The following is a 19,345-nucleotide window of genomic DNA, read 5'->3' on the forward strand; positions in this document are numbered from 1 at the left end:
CGACGCTCATAGGAATTGAACGAGCGTCGGAACATTCATCTCGTTGACCCATGGTAAAACACTCTACCGCTGCTTGGCAAAAGGAGCCCCCAAGTCCTTTTCCTATGAAGAAAATATACGAAGGATGTTCAATCCTTTATCTTACTTCAGTAGGAAAGAAAAGAGTTTTCAAAAAAATGTTTGCTTTATTTTTCAATATTGCCCCCTGACAGCTCCATCCACTTCATCCGCTTTTCCTGTCATGACCTTAACCCCTTTGAAAAGAATCCTTCGGCTTAACCTGGGTCACGACTTCCTTGAGGTCTTCGTCGCTTGAAAAACCGCCGTCCGCGGAGAGATTTCTTCAAAACTCGCAACAGGAAATAATCCGAGGGAGCCAGGCCAGGACTGGAGGGTGGATGGTTCAGCTGCTGAAACCCACTTTCTCGCATGGCAGCCTGTGATTGCCATGACATGTGCGCCGGCGCATTGCCGTGAAGAAGCAGCGCGTCTGCTGTGAGTTTTCCTTGTATTTTCTCCTTGATTTATTTACGGTAATTCATTGTCTATCCTGTTCTCCCCAAACGGTTAACATACATAATATACAGTTAACCCCTCCCCTTCAACCCTTCTCTTCTGTAACATTCCCCTCACGCATTTGTAATTCGCTGAATGTCCACCCTTCTTTCGATGTGAACCGCCTAGAAGTCATCTTGAGTATGGCGGTATAGAAAAATAAAGTTATTATTATTATTATTAACTGGCTACAATTTGTCATAGTTACAGTATGAGTTATGTCGACACTAGTTTTTATCCTAACTTGACACATACTAGGGATCTGACTCCCACATAGCAATCATTGCGTTGGCGTAATTCTCCCCAGTTATGGCTGTCTTGGTTGGCATGAACTCCACAAGCAAAAGTCCTTCGTCGTCCCAGAAGACAGTTGCCTGCAGATATTTCTGTCTATCTTTTTTGGGGTGGGGCGCGATAACTTGTGCTTCCAATGCATTGACTCCATTTTGGACTCAGGATCTGTGTGATAGACCCAAGTCTCATCTCCAGTCACCACACGATGAAATAAAATTCACTTGGTCTTCACGGAGCATTTCCAAATTCTCCTGACAGCAATGGGGCCTCATGGCTTTCTGGCATGAGGCGTTCTTGGAACTTATCTTGCACTAACCTTGGACATGGCCAACTTTTCATGAATTATTTTCCAAAGTGTACCTGCCGAGATACTCATTTTTTCAGTTACTCGGGAAACCTTAATTCACCTGTCTGCCAAAGCTAAATCCTTGATTTTCTTGCACATTTCTGTGGAAGTTGCTTCCACAAGCCATCCACTGTGAGGGTCATAAGAACATAAGACTAGCCTTACTGGGTCAGAACAATGGTCCATCAAGTCCAGTAGCCCAGTCTCACAGTGGCTAATCCCTAGTACCTGGCCAAAACCCAAGGAGTATCAGCATTCCATACAGAATCCTAAAGAATAGCAAGATTCCAGAATTCCAAAGAGTAACAGAAGATTCTAGAACCCCCCAAGAGTAGCAACATTCCATGCTACTGATCCAGAGCAAGCAGTGGCTTTCCCCCTGTCTTTGTCAATGGACTCTCTACCCCATTTAAACTGCTTGCTTCAAAATTTTACTTTGTAGGATGGAGGTGCAGACTCACCATAAACTGCAGTCATACATTCATGGATCTCCTTTGGCTTTTTCCTTTCTTTTGTGAGAAACTTTATCACTGAACAGTGCTCCAAATCTATCACTTTATTACTTGATTCGTACCCCCCACTCAAAGTGGCAACAGAATGATCTAACACACTGGAGTTGTAGAAACCTCATCTATCTCGCACCATTTCCGGAACTTGGAGGCGAGGAGGATGGCAGTTTGAGTGCAGAGCTCCTCTCCCTGGACAATCTGCCTGCTTTTAAATATCAGCAGCAGTGGGAGTTCAATTGCTTTTACACCTAAGCAGCAACGGGACCAACCCACCAAAAACCCACAGTCCCGGTCCTGCAAAAATATGAGCTCCACCCTCCCTGCAGTTCGCTAGGAAAATCAACTGCTTTTACACCTAAGCAGCAGCAGGACCAATCCAGCCAGGCATGTGAGCTCCTCCCTCTGCAGTCCATTGGAGAGATCAATCTACCTGCTTTTAAATATCAGCAACAGTGGGAAATCAACTGCTTTTACACCTCAGCAGCAGCGGAACTATCCGCAACTACCAAGAGCCCACAGACCCGATCCAGCCAAGAGTGTGAGCTCCACCTCCCCCTGCAGTCCACTAGGAAGATCAACTGTTTTTTACACCTAAGCAGCAACAGGATCAACCACCACTACCGAGAGCCCTTTGCCCTGATCCAGCCAGACAAGTAAGCTCTTCCCCCAGCATTCCGTTGGAAAAATCAATATGCTTGCTTTTAAATATTATCAGAAGTAGGAGATCAACTGCTTTTACACCTAAGCAGCCTATAATAGGAGCCCTTGCCCCGATCCAACCAGGCATGTGAGCTCCTCCCCCTATATCCCGTTTAAGAGATCAATCTACCTGCTTTAAATATCAGCAGCAGTAGAAAAACAACTGCTTTTACATACAAGCAGCAGCGAGACCTACCGCAACCACCAAGAGCCCACAGACCCGATCCTGCCAGGAGTGTGAACTCCTCCCCCTGCAGTCCATTGGAGAGATCAATCTGCCTGCTTTTAAATATCAGCAGCAGTGGAGATCTACTGCTTTTACACCTAAGCAGCAACGAGACCAGCCACAACCACCGAGAGCACACAGACCCGATCCTACCAAGAGTGTGAACTCTTCCCACCCTGCAATCCGCTAAGAAGATCGACTGTCGGCTCCGGGCGGCTTTCCCGCAGAGGAGAGAATCCTGCATTCACCGTGGGCCTCATCTGGGGCAGCCTCCTTGGAGCGGAGGGGGCACGGGCAGTGTGTCTGGGAGGGAATGCATGGATGGGAGAACATCGCAGGGGAGGAGACATAGGCATCCTGGGACTATCGGCTAAGTCTCTTCCCTGAAGAAGCCCTTTCTGGAAACTTCAATCGCTCCTCCTAAACTTACTTGCTCCACTTCATCACTGACGCTAACCCATTCTGCTTCTATTCCTTTCTCTCCTCTCTTCTACCTTCCAAGTATTTAGATCAATGCTGTCTTGTTATTTTATTTTTCCTCTAACTCTACTTTTCACTTCTCTATTACCCTCCAGGTACTTTAGTTAGATTGTGAGCCTTCGGGACAGTAAGGGAATTTTTCAAGTACCTTTCTTATTTCTAATCTTAATGTATATTTTCTGTAAACCGCTTAGAACCTAACGGATGTAGCGGTATATAAGAAATAAATTACATTACATTACATTACATTACATTTGCAGGACAGACCATAGAAATCTGTCTGGCATGCGTGATTTGGCTAATCTTCTTTCAGAGTTGGGAAGTGTGGAGGAAGGATAAATGAGATGGAAGAGCAATCTTTTTTTTTTCAATGCCAAGTAGTTTCATTACTTTTTATAATTTCTTCCTTAGTGTCACAGGTATATCAGCTCAGGGTCTCCCGTTTCTACTAACAAATGTGTGAGAGAGCCACCTTCTCAGGGTGCAATACAACTTTATTAGTCTCCAAATAGGCAAACACAGTCTGAGCATGAGCTGCTAGGTTAGCACTGCAGTATCCTCTCCGGGAGGGTTTTCTTTCTTAACCCTCTGCCCTCTAGGATCTTTTCATGGGCTTGGGCTCTACCCTTTTCCTATTTGTCCCTGACTCCTCTTCTCTATCTCCGTGTCTTTTGGAATATTCAGCTGTATGCTGGGGCTCCCCTTTCCCAGTCTTTAAAGGAGCCCTCTTCTGTTGTAATATGGTGTATTAAACTATTTCAAACTCCTTCCAATAGAGAGGCATCACACCAGGTTTTTCCTCAATCCTTCTAGTCCTTGAGCTAATAATCTCTAGTTCAGGACTTTTCCAGTTTCATAGGAACCTTTCATCCTTTCCAGCCACTGGGATTAAACTCCATATTTACTACTGGGAGGGGAGGCTGAGGGGTTTAAGTGTGCTGGAACCATGGCTTATGCACCACATTATGAAAAAGGGATTTATGAGACAAATATTAGGAATTAGAGGCTGTATCGAATGCAATAGCTGCCAAATTAGCCAGTTTAAGAAGGCAGGGTAATGAGTTTTACAGTTCCCTGTAAGTGCCAAGCATCAGCAAAAGTATTTACCATGAACCTTATTGTTTTTAATTTCATGGGTTTTATTTTTTAGCAAGTTTATGTAAAAAAATATAATGAAATCTTACTTGCAGGAGAGAGATAACGAAGCCTCCAGACGCTGTGAAAGTTGAAAGGACGGTAGCAGGTAGTTTATTCATCAGAGATTCGCTCCCTTTCATTTTTTTTTTTTTCGCTAATTCTAGTGATTCATCTCTGCTTTTTTCTTGCCACACAACCTGAGGAAGAAAAAAAAAGCTATGATCAAATTCAGTGGGGCACAACTTATGAGGGGACCGCTGAAAAGTTCTCAGTCCAACCAACAACATTGGGGAAGACTCCGTCAAGGGCCATAGACTTTTTGGGATAAGACCCTCGTGTTTCAAGCAGGTAAACGGCAGTCTTGGTTGGGCAAATGTATCTGTCAAGCCACTGTAGCTTTTCGGAAAGTAATTCATTGCATTTTAAGTAAAAGTTTGTATTGTACTTTTAAGAAATATTTTGTACTTTTTTAAATTATTTTGTTTTTCGCTGATTGGCCAGCCTTCTTCAGTGTAAACCTCCTAGAAATCATCCGGTTATGGGGGTGTAGAAGAATAAAGTTATGTTATGTTATGCCCCAGCTTTCTTGGCTGGGCTGAGAACTTTTCAGCGGCCCCCTCATAGTGTTTTAACCCAGCAGCACTTGAAACGGTTCTCTTCATGTCTACCTTACGAAAGGATTTTCCTTCATGTCTACCTTACGAAAGGATTTTCCTTCCAGTGTGTTGTCTAAGTATCTTAAGTTGTCAATTAACTGTTGAACATGAATAGATCTTTATTAATGAGAAATAACGGGGCGGAAATATTCAGGCATCCAAAGAAAAAACTGCCATACTGCAAGATTTAGTCAAACTCGACTGCCCTGCTTGTCATCTCTCTCTCTCTCTCTCACTCTGATTGAAGACAATTTATTGACATGACAATCTGTAGACGTGTTGCCAAAATAAAATATAATCCCTATTTACTAAAGCATAGTAGCATTTTGCTTTGGCGGCTTACGGACAGAATGAATCCATGGTAATTGCATATCCTCCGTATTAATGGGGTGGGGGGAGGGCATGCCCAGCATCTTCTCATGCAGTTAACACGTAGAGGTGAATTTTCAAAACCTATGTCTAAGTCCGATTTACTTGCATCCGAGCCATCTTTCCGTAAACCATGCTGGTGCTTATAGGATTTCAGAACGACCCCCCGAGTATCATAACTCACTGGGGTTCAATTCCTCATTCTTTCCAATCTGGCAAAAACCATACTCGTATTTTATGGTTAGTTTAATTTGATTTTCTTAGTTAGTTAGGGATGCAGGCGGCGCAAGTGATATTACTAAGTTATATTTAGTTTCCCCGATCTTGATAAATATATGGGCTCAAGAGGAGGCAGTAGCGGCTAGCGTGCACGGCATTTTAACGCGAGCTATTCCGTGCGTTAAGGCCCTAACGCGCCTTCGTAAAAGGAGCCCTATGTGAAATGCATTGGTAAAGGGGAGAAAGCTTGTCGAAATGCTGAACAGCTAAAAAGCTAAGTTATTTATTTGAAAACTATTAAAAAATTATTTATAAACTATTAAAACTATGAAATAAGTCAACTAGCTAAGAAAAATCAAATTAAACTAACTGTAAATGCTTTTTGCCAGATTGGGAAGAATAAGGAATTGAACCCCAGTGAGTTATGATACTCGGGGGGTTGGTCTGAATTCCCATAAGCACTAGCATGGTTTAGTCATAAGAACATAAGAAGTTGCCTCCACTGGGTCAGACCAGAGGTCCATCGTGTCCAGCGGTCCGCTCCCGCGGCGGCCCATCAGGTTCATGACCTGTGAAATGGTTCCTGACCATTTTTATAACCTACCTCTGGTTCTATCTGTACCCTTCAATCCCCCTTATCTTTTAGGAACCTATCCAAACCTTCCTTGAACCCCTGTACTGTGCTCTGGCCTATCACAACCTCTGGAAGAGCGTTCCATGTGTCTACCACCCTCTGGGTAAAAAAGTACTTCCTAGCATTTGTTCTAAACCTGTCCCCTTTCAATTTCTCCGAGTGACTCCTAGTGCTTGTGGTTCCCCACAGTTTGAAGAATCTGTCCTTGTCCACTTTCTCTATGCCCTTCAGGATTTTGAAGGTTTCTATCATGTTCCCTCTAAGTCTCCTCTTCTCCAGGGAGTCTGCAATATTAATGAAAAATTGTTACTGTGTAAGTCCGATTTAGACATATGGCACTAGACGTCCAAAGTTGGCAGTAAGAAAATGTCTATTTTCCAAAGGCAAACCACTATAGGTCTAGAAATATTCTTGGTTTTGGGGTGGTTTTTTTTTTGGGGGGGGGAGGGAAATCCTCTATCTGGACGTCCAGGCCTTTAGGATTCCCAGACCATTAGGCCGTCTATCTTCATACCACAATTTCGACCAAAATTTCATCCGAGTCCCAAACGCCCAGAACAAGACCGTGTGGATGTGGGAGGGGCCAATCTTGTAATGGACTGGCCACCCAGCCATGGCAACAGAGCAGTGGGGCACCTTAGAGGGCACTGCTGTGAACGTCACAAAAAGGGTGCCAGATAAACATCTCACCAGAACTTCCTTATAGGTTATGGTGTGCCCCCCAACCCACTATACCCAAAAGAGGCATAGCCATCACAGGAAATTGGGTGGGTCAGGGGTGTTCGTAAAAATTAGAATTAGATGCAACTGACATTAATTGCGCGCCAGTTACACCTAAAGTTAGGTGTGATATTTCAAAATTTGGAGTGCCCTTCACATCATTGGTATTACTGTATTAATGATTACGTCGAGATTGGGTGAAAAAGTCTATTTAATGTATTAATTGTATAGTTAATAGTGCATTTCATACAATATTCATGATATAAAACTGCTGGAGAGGGTGCAGAGATGAGCAACGAAGCTAGTAAAAGGTATGGAGAACTTGGAATACGAGGAACGACTTAAGAGACTGGGGTTGTTCTCCCTTGAGAAGAGGAGACTGCGAGGGGATATGATCGAGACTTTCAAAATACTGAAAGGAATCGACAAAATAGAGCAGGAAAAAAAATTATTTACAATGTCCAATGTGACATGGACAAGAGGACATGGACTGAAGCTAAGGGGGGGGGGGACAAGTCCAGGACAAATATCAGGAAGTTCTGCTTCATGCAACGAGCGGTGGACACCTGGAATGTTCTCCCAGAGGAGGTTATTGCGGAATCCACCGTTCTAGGCTTTAAAAGCAAACTAGATGCACATCTCCTTACGAGAGGCATAGAGGGATATGGGTGACTAAAATTATGCCAGGTGTACATCCCTTCAATTGTGCTATAACCAATTGAAGGGATGGCGCTGCCTTATTTCAAGCTGGTAGACAGCAAACTTGGCTAGGCTACTTCATTGATGTCGCTAGGTTGACCTACAGCATCTTCCGGAAAGAATTAAAGACCACTTTGTTTAAGAAATTCATGTCCTAGCCAGACTCTCTCCCCATGACCAAAGCTACCTCACCTCACCCTGAATTCTTTTTTCCTCATTATAGGTACCCTATATTCTCCGTCTGCTATAATGTCCTCTTCACAATTATATCCAGCTACTCGCTGGTGTCCGAGCATTGTCAATGTAATATGTAAAAGTTAAGTCTTATACTGTAACCCAGTGGTTCCCAACCCTGTCCTGGAGGAACACCAGGCCAATTGGGTTTTCAGGCTAGCCCTAATGAATATGCATGAAGCAAATTTGCATGCCTATCACTTCCATCATATGCAAATCTCTCTCATGCATATTCATTAGGGCTAGCCTGAAAACCCGATTGGCCTGGTGTTCCTCCAGGACAGGGTTGGGAATCACTGCTGTAACCTATGTATATATTTCTTCTAACCAATTTGCACCTTGTAATCACTGACCGCTCAGTGACCTCTTATCTATTTATACACTGTAATTCGCTGTCTGTACAGCTATTCTTCATTGTGAACCGTCTAGAAGTCGCAAGATTATGGCGGTATAGAAAAAACAAAGTTATTATTATTATTACATCTGGCTGTGCCTCCGCGTGTGCGGATCGCCGGACTTGATGGACTGAAGGTCTGATCCGGAGATGGCGATTCTTATGTTCTTATGTTCTATTGCACTATCAAAGTTTAAAAATCAATAAAGATAAAAATTAAAAAAAAGAGTGCCCTTCACAGACTACTATGGCGCTCATTTTCAAAAGAGAATGGTGACTTCAAAAGAGCTCTTCTAGGCGATTGCCACCCCTCCTCCTCTTTTTTTTTGTTCTTTCTGCTTAGATGTAGCATTCTATGGAAGAAGGTCTTTTATTACTGGGTCATCCTGTAATTGCAACCATGGTTGGTCTTGCATTAGCCAGTCCCTAATTAGGTCTATGACAAGCTTCATAAATTTAACCTTAAGTTTTCAACTGAACCATCTCCCCCAGCCCGCTCTACCAACTCCCCAACCCATCCCATGCCCCGTCCTAAAATTACTGCATATTCTCTTTCCTCCTCTAAACTTACCACCTGTTCCTCTGATCCCATCCCCACCAATCTACTTACCACTATCTCACTTATTGTCATCCCATTTGCTATATCCTTAACCTATTGCTCTCCACTGCAACCGTGCCTGATACCTTCAAACATGCAGTTACACCACTCCTCAAAAAGAAACCTCGCCGAACCCTGCCTGTCCTTCCAACTATCGCCCTGTCTCCCTTCTCCCCTTCTTATCCAAGCTACTTGAGCTGCTGTTCAACGTTTTTGTCTTGACTTTCATCTCAAGCTGTCCTCGACCTGCTTCAATCGGTCTTTCGCCCTCTTCATTTTACAGAAACTGCCATTACGAAAGTCTCCCATGACATGCTCCTGGCCAAATCCAAAGGCCTCTCCTCTCCTCTGTCTTTATCCTTCTTAATCTATCCATAGCTTTTGACATGGTAAATTACTACCTACTCAATGATACGCTGTCCTCACTTGGATTTCTGGGCTCTAATATCGTATGGTTTTCTTCCTATCTTTACCATTGCACCTTTAGCGTAGGCTGTGGTGGATTCTCCTCCATCACCATCCCACTGTTGGTTTACTTCCTTTATTTCCATCTAAACTTCTTCCCTTGGTGCTCTAATCCCTCCCAAGGCTTTCAGTATCACCTCTATGCTGATGACTCGCAGATCTCTCTCTCCACACCTGAAATTTCAACAGTCATTCAGGCCTGGGTTTCAACCTGCTTGTCTGACATCACTACCTGGATGTTTCACTGCCATCGAAAATTAAACCTGGCCAAGACTGAGCTCCTTATCTTTCCACCTAAACCTATCTCTTCCCCCGTTCTCTATTTCTGTGAATAAAACCCTCATCCTCCATTTCTTGTCGGCTCGCAACCTTGGGGTAATCTTTCACTCATCTCTATCCTTCTTTTCACATATCCAATAGACTTCCAAAACATGTTGTTTCTTTCTCTACAATATCGCTAAAATCAGACCCTTCTTTTCTGAGCACACTGCCAAGACCCTCAGCCATACCTTCATCACCTCTCACTTAGACTACCGCAAACTGCTTCTCATTGTACTTCCACTTAACCATCTCTCTCCCTTTCAATCTGTTCAGAGCTCTGTTGCACATCTCATAAATAGGGAGGGTCATTAGAGTGGGCAGACTTGATGGGCCGTGGCCCTTATCTGCCGTCTATTTCTATGTTTCTATGTTTCATATTCTGCCAATGTCACTATGACCACATTACCCCACTCCTCAAGTCACTTTATTGACTCCTTTTTCCCCACACTCCCCCCCCCCCTGGGCACTCCACTCATTGGATAAGTCTCTCTTATCTGTACCCTTCTCCTCTACTGCCAACTCTAGACTCCGTCCCTTCTACTTTGCTGCACCGTTTGCCTGGAACAAACTGCCTGACTCGGTCGCAATACAGATGCATTATAACATTCTTAATCTTATTTACCATCCCTTTTCTAATAATTCCTCGCATCGTGTTTGCTTTTTTGGCTGCCGCCGCACATTGGGCGAAAGGGTTTTAGCATATTATCTATGATGACACCTAGATCTTTTTTCTTGGGCGCTGACCCCTAATGTGGACCCTAGAATCTGGACACCGATTTGGATTATTCCTTGCAGTGTGCATGACTTTTCATTGGCCCACATTAAATCTCATCGGCCATTTCGACGCCCAGTCTTCCAATTTCCTAAGATCTGCCTGCAATTTTTCGCAGTTCCTATGCATTTTAATAACTTTGAACAGTTTAGTGTAAGAAGAATGATTTTCTCTGCCATGGGATCTAACAGGGAATTCTGATGACTAATGGGGTAATTATATAAAACAGTTTTACTTGTAAAGCTTGCTGTTATCCAATTTCAATTCAGCACTCTGCATCCAGAGACCTAACTTGTGACGCCCAGTTAAGGAATTGCTCCCTGTACCTCTCTTCCAAAGCAGAAACACAGAAAAACTATTTCCAAATAAGAATAGCTTGCGTTCGCCCTACAAAATCCCTGAATGGGAAAATCTTAATACTCAGTCCAGTTTGGAATTCTTATGTTTTCAGGCGGACTTTCTGGGTCACCAGGCCGCACAATGGTATAAACCTATTAGTGATTTGGTTAAAAAAAAACAACTAAAAATGGTCTGAGGGATATTTGGAACATTGAGATTAAGCATCAGATTTCAGCATCTCAATGGCCACAAATTTGGTCTTGGAGAATGAGATGTACAATGTCAGCGTCTATGAGACAAACTTGGTTTTTTTTGTTACATAGAGCTTTTTGGACCCCAGTTAGATTTCAAAAATTAAATAGTTCCTTGTCCAATAGCTGCTGGCATTGTAAATTGGAGGGAGGGACTTTGGATCATCTTTTATTCTACTGTCCCCATATCTTAGCCTTTTGGAACTCAATTTGGGATCAAATAAATTGTTTATTGGAAAACCATGTAGCGTTATCTTATGATACTGTGATATTTGGAATGTCTATGAGAAAAAAGAGTCAGATATCAGCGTGTAACGACAAACTTTTAATGATTTTGACTGGAGTTGCCATCCAACATATTACCAATAACTGGAAAGATTAAAGTAGGCTTAATTTTAATTTTTGGTGGAATTCAGTATGTCACATATATAGAATGGAAAGATCAATAGCGATACAAAATGGAAATTATAATAATTTTATTAAAATTTGGGAGCCATTAACGTCTTTCTGTCATGATTAGATGCCATTTTTCTATTAATTATACACCATTTAGCATTGGGTGGGGGGAGGGTTTCAAATATATGATCTTATAATGAATAGAGGAATTTGAGGGAGGGTGGGGTGAGGGTTACATTTCTACTTATAAGTTGTAATGATAAGATGTTCAAGTGCTCAGACTAATTGTGTTTATTATGAATATTTGTACACTTGATGAAAGTTTTAAAATGAATAAAGAATTAATAAAAAAAAACCCAAAATATAGAAACAAGCATAAAGCTCCCACTAGAGTCCCGTTACATTTTACTATATGGAGCATTATGCATTCTACATCAATATTACTTGTCAAGGGATTTGTTTTCTCTTCCTGTCATTTGCAAGTGATGTAAAAAAAAAAAAAAAGTAATCAAACCAGAACTTTCTTCTAAGTAATCTAGGGGAATGAAAGCTTCACACTGGCCCTCCACTGTGCGTAGCTAAGAGACGGACTTTCTACAGACAGCACCTCTGGGAATGAAACCGCCTCCTTTCCATTGAGGCACATCGGTCATTGTTAAGAGCATCCTTTCCTCGGAGGAAAACGCACCTATTTATATGGAAAGCCACATGCTTTGGCTGAATCGGGCCAGAGATAACTCATTGACATTGTGTTTAGGTGACAAACTCAGGAAGGTACGTGGTTTACATCAGGTAATGTTACCGACCTGCAAACCGGCCAGATTATTTTACAAATTGCTTAGTTATCGTCCTACCATAAATACTGCACTAACTAATTAAACGGAGTAAGGAAGATGCAAGCTACGAAGATATATCAAAAACTGGAGCAATAATGTATGCAAAAATGAAAGGAAGATTTGGAAGCAGCATTTTGTGTTTCCGTCATAGACTACGAACATTAAAAGAAGAGATTTGGGTTTAGCGTCTACATTTTCAGGAGCAGCCAATGCAAATTGTACAGACAAGTAATGGCCCCGGGGATGGGGGGGGGGGTAAGTGGACAGCAGCCGCCCAGGATCTGTTCCCCTGGATTTGGGTCTGGAGCGAGGCAGCCGTGGTCGCATCAAAAGACACAACTGAATCACAGTGTTGGACTTGCTGAGGGATCCAATCGGTCTGAAGATGTCAACAGCATAGACTAGGAAGTCAGTTTAACAACTCTCTTCTTAATTACTCCCCTCTGCCCTCCTACCCAACCATTCCCCTTAACTGTATCCATGACATCCTGTTTGTCTGTCTTGTCTGTTCAGATTGTAAGCTCTTTGGAGCAGGGACTGTCTTCTTTGTGACTCTGTACAGCGCTGTGTACATCTGGTAGAGCTATAGAAATAATTCATAGTAGTAGTGTGAAGAGTTTCCGTCTTTGGGAAGCAGAGCAGAGCTTGTGATGTCATAATGCCTCATTCCACCAATAGGAGCCAATCTCATCAGTGATGTCACAATGGTTTGATTGTCCTGTACTCCCCTCTGCCCTCCAACTCAGCCAGCTGATTAACCCTTCCACTTAACTGTATCCATGATTAACCCTTCCACTTAACTGTCTTGTCTGTTCAGATTGTAAGCTCTTTGGAGCAGAGACTGTCTTCGTTGTGACTCTGTACAGCGCTGCATGCGTCTGGTAGTGCTATAGAAATAATTCATAATAGTAGTAGTAGACATGGAAAGTAATTCTAGGCTCCTAGCGGTGGCATTTCTATAAACTTGCACCTCATTTTAAGTGTCGTAAAGGACCATGTTTTTTGCTAATTCTATGGAAATCCATTACAGATTACTAGCACAAATCCACAATGGTGTGACTACTTACGAGGGGCGAATAGCTGCCATGCAACACGCACATCTAATAGTATTCCATAAGTTGTTTGCATCACTTGGTTGCATGTCCTTGCTTTGCCCACATGTTCACACCTGACAGTTGCATGCTAACCCCCAGGTTCTATACATGGAGTGTGTGGCACAGTGGTTAGAGCTACAGTCTCAGCACTCTGAGGTTGTGGGTTCAAATCCCTTGCGACCCTGGGCAAGTCACTTAATCCCCCATTATCCCAGGTGCATTAGCCTACTGGGACAGAGAGGGAAAATGCTACTTAGACTATAAATGGTATATAAATTCTATAAATAATTATGTGTGTGCCCAAGATGCACGTGCAAAAGAATTGAGTAGCAAGTCTTAACTTCCAATAACTGGGTGCTACCAAGCAATTAATGAAATTAATTGGCACTCATTAAAATTTGTATGCATTTCTGGCTGCATGCTATTCTATAAGGCATGATGCTTAACTCATAAGGAAGCATATCAAGGGTGCTCCAAAACACTGCGCACCTAGGTATAAAACACTGACTTGATGTCCCCACTTGGGCGCCAGCATTTTCAGGCAAAAGGTCTAGTGTCTACAGTTAGGAGCAAAATTCTCTGAAGGCCATGCACCATTTATTTTTATTTTGTGTATTTATTTTTGTATACCGCGATACCACAGCTGTTCAGAGCGGTTTACAGAGGAAGAGACTGTACACAGACAGCGATGTTACAGAAAAGATATTCAAATTACATTAGCAAGTCAAGAGTAGTCAGGTATATCCGGAGGCATATTAGAGATACAACATTTATTTCGTCATTTATTTAGCCTGTCCTCCCAAAGGAGCCCAGAACGGGTTACAAGAGTACATTCATAGTATGGGTAGGACACACTTTAGTGAGAAATACAGACTTTACAGCATTTACGGTAAAGACAAAGGAGGTTTGGATTACAGCATCTACAGTGAAGCCATAACATACAGACTTAAAAATGCAGACTTAGGGCTCCTTTTCCGAAGGCGCGTTAGGGCCTTAACGCGTAGAATAGCGCGCGCTCAAATGCCGTGTGCGCTAGCCGCTACCGCCTCCTCTTGAGCAGGTGGTAGTTTTTTGGCTAGCGCGCACTAATCCGGTGCGTGCACTAAAACCGCTAGCGCACCTTCGTAAAAGGAGCCCTTAGTAGACATAGCGTGTACAGTGTCGATATAACATGGAGGTAACATAGCTTTTCTTAGCAGGTGGGTGCATCTTGGTTGTCGGAGTTATATTTGTGGTGACCTGCGAGTTTTAGTGAGGTACCATCTGGTGTATTAGGCAGCGCTTAACCTCAAATTCTATAAAGTGCGCCTAAAGCTAGGCGCCTGCATCGGAGTACCTAGGGCTCCTTTTACAAAGGCGCGTTAGCGGTTTAACGCGCGTAATACCACACGCTAAACTGCCGGCCGCGCTAGCCGCTACCGCCTCTTCTTGAGCAGGCGGTAGTTTTTAGGCCAGCACGGGGGTTAGCGCGTAATGAAAAGTCGCGTGCATTAACCCCGTTAGCGCGGCTTAATTAAAGGAGCACCTAGTCGATATAAATTACCGTATTTGCCGGCGTATAAGACGACTGGGCGTATAAGACGACCCCCCAACTTTTACAGTTAAAATATAGAGTTTGTTATATACTCGCCGTATAAGACTACCCCTTCTTCCGATTCGCGACCCCCCCCCCCCCAAGCCGGCAAAAACAGCTTTGCACCGTAGGCCCAGCCGCCCAAGACAAGTCGGAGGCCCCTACCCGCCGCATCCTGCATGTGGGCAGACTCAGCACAAACGCTGCTGATGGCCCCAATCGACACGCTGACCTCCCCGCGCACGCTGACCATCTTCTCTCTGCCTGCACTTTCCCCGCGGCCCTCTTCGGCGACTCAGCAGGGGCAGCGATCAAGACAGGCTGCAAACGTCGGGACCTTCCCTCTCTGAGTCCCGCCTATTTTGTTTCAACTTCCTGTTTCCGCATAGGCGAGACTCACAGAGGGAATGACCGCCTGTCTTGATCGCCCGAGGCTGGGAGGAACAGAAGATTTCTGCAAACACCATCGGGGCAGAAAATTTAACGGGTCCATCTCGCCGGTCTTGTGCGGACCGGCAGGAATTTTCTGCGGACCGGCACCGCGGACCGGCGGTTGAAGAACTGTGATGTAAACAGTACCCAGCGTATAAGACGACCCCCGACTTTGGGGAGGATTTTAAGGTACTGAAAAGTCATCTTATACGCCGGCAAATACGGTAATCGAGTAAAAGGCTAAATCAGCACCAATAATTGGCACTAAATACCTCGTAATTGGTACTAATTGAAGTTGATTAAAAGTTTTTTTGTTTTTTTTATTAAAAAATTTTGACGTTCTTTCATTCACAAAGTCAAAAATATGGAAATTATCATCTATCTATAAAGAATGTACAACATGTACAGAAAATAATCTTTTTTTTTTTCTTTCAATAAATTTTTTTATTATAATTTGAATAATACATTATCCATTAATAATAGGAAAAAAAGGAGAAATCTACAATCAAAGTACATAATTTCATCATACATAAATCCTTTTTAAGCCCACAAAACAGGGGGGCAGGGTACTAATACAACAAGATCCTACTTTTCCCTCTCTTGGAAACCTTCTCTGATCTAACGTTGTAACCCTTCTTCCATAACTTTTTGTAATCCGCTTTGAACCGAAAGGTAATGGCAGAACAGAAATCTGTAATGTAATGTAATGTAAGATTCTCAGCTCACCTAGAACAAGAAAAGTAAAAGAAAGATAAAAGAAAGATTCTCAACTTGACCTTCGTGAACCTTGTATCAGTCCTTATTGTTATAGGGATACATGCCTCCTCAAAATCTTAGGGATGAAACAATACAGAAAAAAGAAATAATATTATTTTTGCTCACGTGCAACTAAAAATTGTTGCAGTTGAATGGGATCCCAAAAAACATATTCAACATCATGTAACGACTAAGCATTTACAGGGAAATTTTAAATAAAAAGACGCCTCTAGGGCCAAAACTCTAAGCTTTAGCTTCAAAAACTCTTTCCTTCTAAATTGAGTAGCTCTAGAAACGTCAGGAAAAATCCTAACTAAGTCACCACAAAATTTAGTTAACCTATTTTTAAAGTAAAGTTTACAGAAAATAATCTAAATAAATTCCATCTAGCCCACATTTATGAGAGGAAAGTACCTATATTTAGGCTCCAGCTTACATCACTGGGCAACAAAATTTTCCCAAAATTTTGCTTCCTTAAAACAAACTGGTGATTATGATAGATCTCTTCAAAATAAACACAAATATAATTTGTGACTGTATCATGTAGGAATTTTGAGAAACATGATGCAATCTTTAAACTAAACTAAAGCTTAAGTTTATATACCGGGTCGTCAACCTAAGGAAGCTCGACTCAGTTTAGAACAATTAGATAAAAACTAAAGAAAGTTTACAATGATTAAATAAAAACTAAAGAAAGTAATACCAAAAGATTCAAAGAGATTCGTTTTTAAAATGTTTGGCAAAAAGAAAAGTTTTTGGAAGTTTGCAGAAAGATTGGAAAGAACTGGGGATCCTCAGAATTAAGGGAAATTCATTCCAAAGTTGAGAAAGTTTAAAAGACAGAGATTGACTGACAATCTTAACTCCTTTAATTCCGTTTCTAGAAGGGAGAGTTTGAATTGTTGGATGCCTTTTGCAAAGGAAAATCTGTAAGCATCCCATAATAAGGGAACGAGGGGAATAAAAATGCCATATAAAATTTTGAAAGAGATGCAAGCACATTTGAGTTGGATTCTAAGATAAACCGGGAGCCAATGAAGACTCAAGAGCAAAGGGGTCACATAGTCAAATTTACTTTTTCCAAAGATCAGCTTCGCAACAGTATTCTGGATTAATTATAATCTTTGGAGACAGATCTTTGTGATGCCAAGATAGATAGTGTTACAGTAATCTAGTCGAGGTAATTACATTACAATAGAGATTTCTATTCCACCATTACCTTGCGGTTCAAGGCGGATTACAAAAGAATTATAAACGGTCGGTTACAATGGAAGATCATTTGTCATTTCTAGAGAGGTAAAGAGACAGTCAGGTAGTTTCTGTGTGGCGGGAAGAGGGAGGGAGGAAGGACGGTATATGTGATAGGACTGTTTCAGGAATTTCTTGAAGAGTATAGTTTTTATTTCTTTTCTGAACATCTTGTAGTCTGGGGTAGATATCAGTAGATTGGAGATCTGGTTATCTAGTTTTGCTGCTTGAGTGGCTAGGAGGCCATCGTATCGTTTTTTCCGTTTTACTTCTTTGAACGGGGAGTGTGATTAATTGGACCAAGACAGAGAAATGTCGATGACGAAAAAGATGTCTAACCTTCCTCAACATTCGTAAACTAAAAAAGCATTTCCTGACCAGGGAATTTATTTGGTCCTTAAAGGTAATTGACTATAACATGTTTTAATGTACAAACCCCCTCTTCTATGAAACTGTGCTAGCAGTTTCTAGCGCAGAGAGCTGCGATGAATGGCCCGTGCTACTCCCGACGCTCATAGGAACTCTATGAGCATCGGGAGCAGCGCGGCTCCCCACGCTAGAAACTGCTAGCGCAGTTTAATAGAAGAGGCCCAAAGTTTCTGATACACTGTGATACTTTGCCGTGGCTAAAAGTGTTTTCCTGCTGATTTTCGTTTGTATTCAGTGTCCGGTGCATCTCGGCGCAGTGTCCAACAATAGTCAGCCAGTTGCCCTGATATCTTTTTTGCCATAGTGGCAATGTCCTGGTGAAACCTTTTGACATATTCGTCAATGACTAAAGGGTAGAAGTCACTAACTGCGGGGACGAAGTCAAAGTGTGAATGTAGAAAGTGCATTTTCAGTGACATGTTGCACTTCATGGTTTTGTATGCTCTAAGAAGTTTGTCAACCAGATGAATACAGTTTGGCGCTCTGTAACTGCCAAGAAAATTCTCAACGACATTCTTGAATGCTTTCCAGGCAATTTTTTTTTGTTTGCCCAACTAACAGATCTTCAAATCTCTCATCATTGATGACATATCAGATCTGTGGACCGACAAAAATGCCTTCCTTAATCTTGGCGCCAGTTATTCTTGGAAACATCTGTCTTAAATAAAGAAAACCTTTGCCTTCCTTGTTCATCGTTTTTACAAAATTTTTTCAGCGATCCAAGCTTTATGTGAACAGGAGGCAAAAATATCTTTGTCGGGTCAACAAGTGGTTCATGTACCACATTTTTCTGTCCTGGAACCAAATTCTTACAGAGTGGCCAGTTCTTTTGAATGTAATGTAACTTCTTAGCAAGATAAGAAAATTGGGTCATTAGGGCATAGACAGGGGGTGGGTAAGCAGAGTGGGCAGACTTGATGGGCTGTAGCCCTTTTCTGCCGTCATCTTCTATGTTTCTATGTTTCTATGACTGTCCCAGTCACAAATAAAACAACAGTACTTGGTACATCCAAGCTGCATTCCAAGTGGCAGAGCTACTACTTTAAGGTCACCGCAGCAGTTCCATGTTTCCATATGCTTTTATATAGCCTTTTCAGGCAGCGTCCATCAAGCCCATGCACAAGCAAGCCCAGGCATGCCCAGACTGCATCTTTTCCATGGACGTTATGCAACCTGCCCTGAATGTACGCCTGGACATGTTCACACTATGTCCAGCAAGGTATAATGTGAGCAGTAGGCCTATATTAACAATTAGGCTAAGAACTAATTGTGTTAGTCTGAAAGTATAGCAAGAAATTGTAAAAATGTACTTTTTTGTTAAAACGGTACATGATATGTAATTTTAAACTTGATTTTCATGATCAACAGCCAAAAATCTGTAAGATATACCCGAAAGTGTTGAATAAGCAAAATCTTTGTTGTCCAGTACTATTTCCTTTCGTATCTTTCTCTGAGGTAGTGGAAGATTAAGCGATTTAAACTCTAGTTTCCATGGTTTACAACCTGATGTTTAACGACTGGGATACTCCTGAGGTCAAATGATATGTTTACATATCTGAAATTCTGTCTGAAATTCAAGTTGAAGTTTATTCCATAATGCAGGAGTGCCAACCAAGAGTGTCATTACAGGTTGTATTTCTCAGATTCCTTCTCATCAATCCGCA

General features: G+C 42.2%; 1 long non-coding RNA gene across 3 annotated transcripts in view; it reads right to left on the reverse strand.

Annotated features, from left to right (window-relative positions):
- The window catches only part of LOC117364107, a 128,507-nt gene that overhangs the window by 79,540 nt on the left and 29,622 nt on the right, over positions 1 to 19,345 (reverse strand). For all 3 annotated transcript variants that reach the window (XR_004540181.1, XR_004540180.1, XR_004540182.1), the window contains one exon: positions 4,294 to 4,443. This is a non-coding gene — a long non-coding RNA (uncharacterized LOC117364107). The remainder of the gene's footprint in view (positions 1 to 4,293; positions 4,444 to 19,345) is intronic.

Source organism: Geotrypetes seraphini, chromosome 7 (genome assembly GCF_902459505.1).
Source record: "Geotrypetes seraphini chromosome 7, aGeoSer1.1, whole genome shotgun sequence".
Classification (NCBI taxonomy): domain Eukaryota; kingdom Metazoa; phylum Chordata; class Amphibia; order Gymnophiona; family Dermophiidae; genus Geotrypetes; species Geotrypetes seraphini.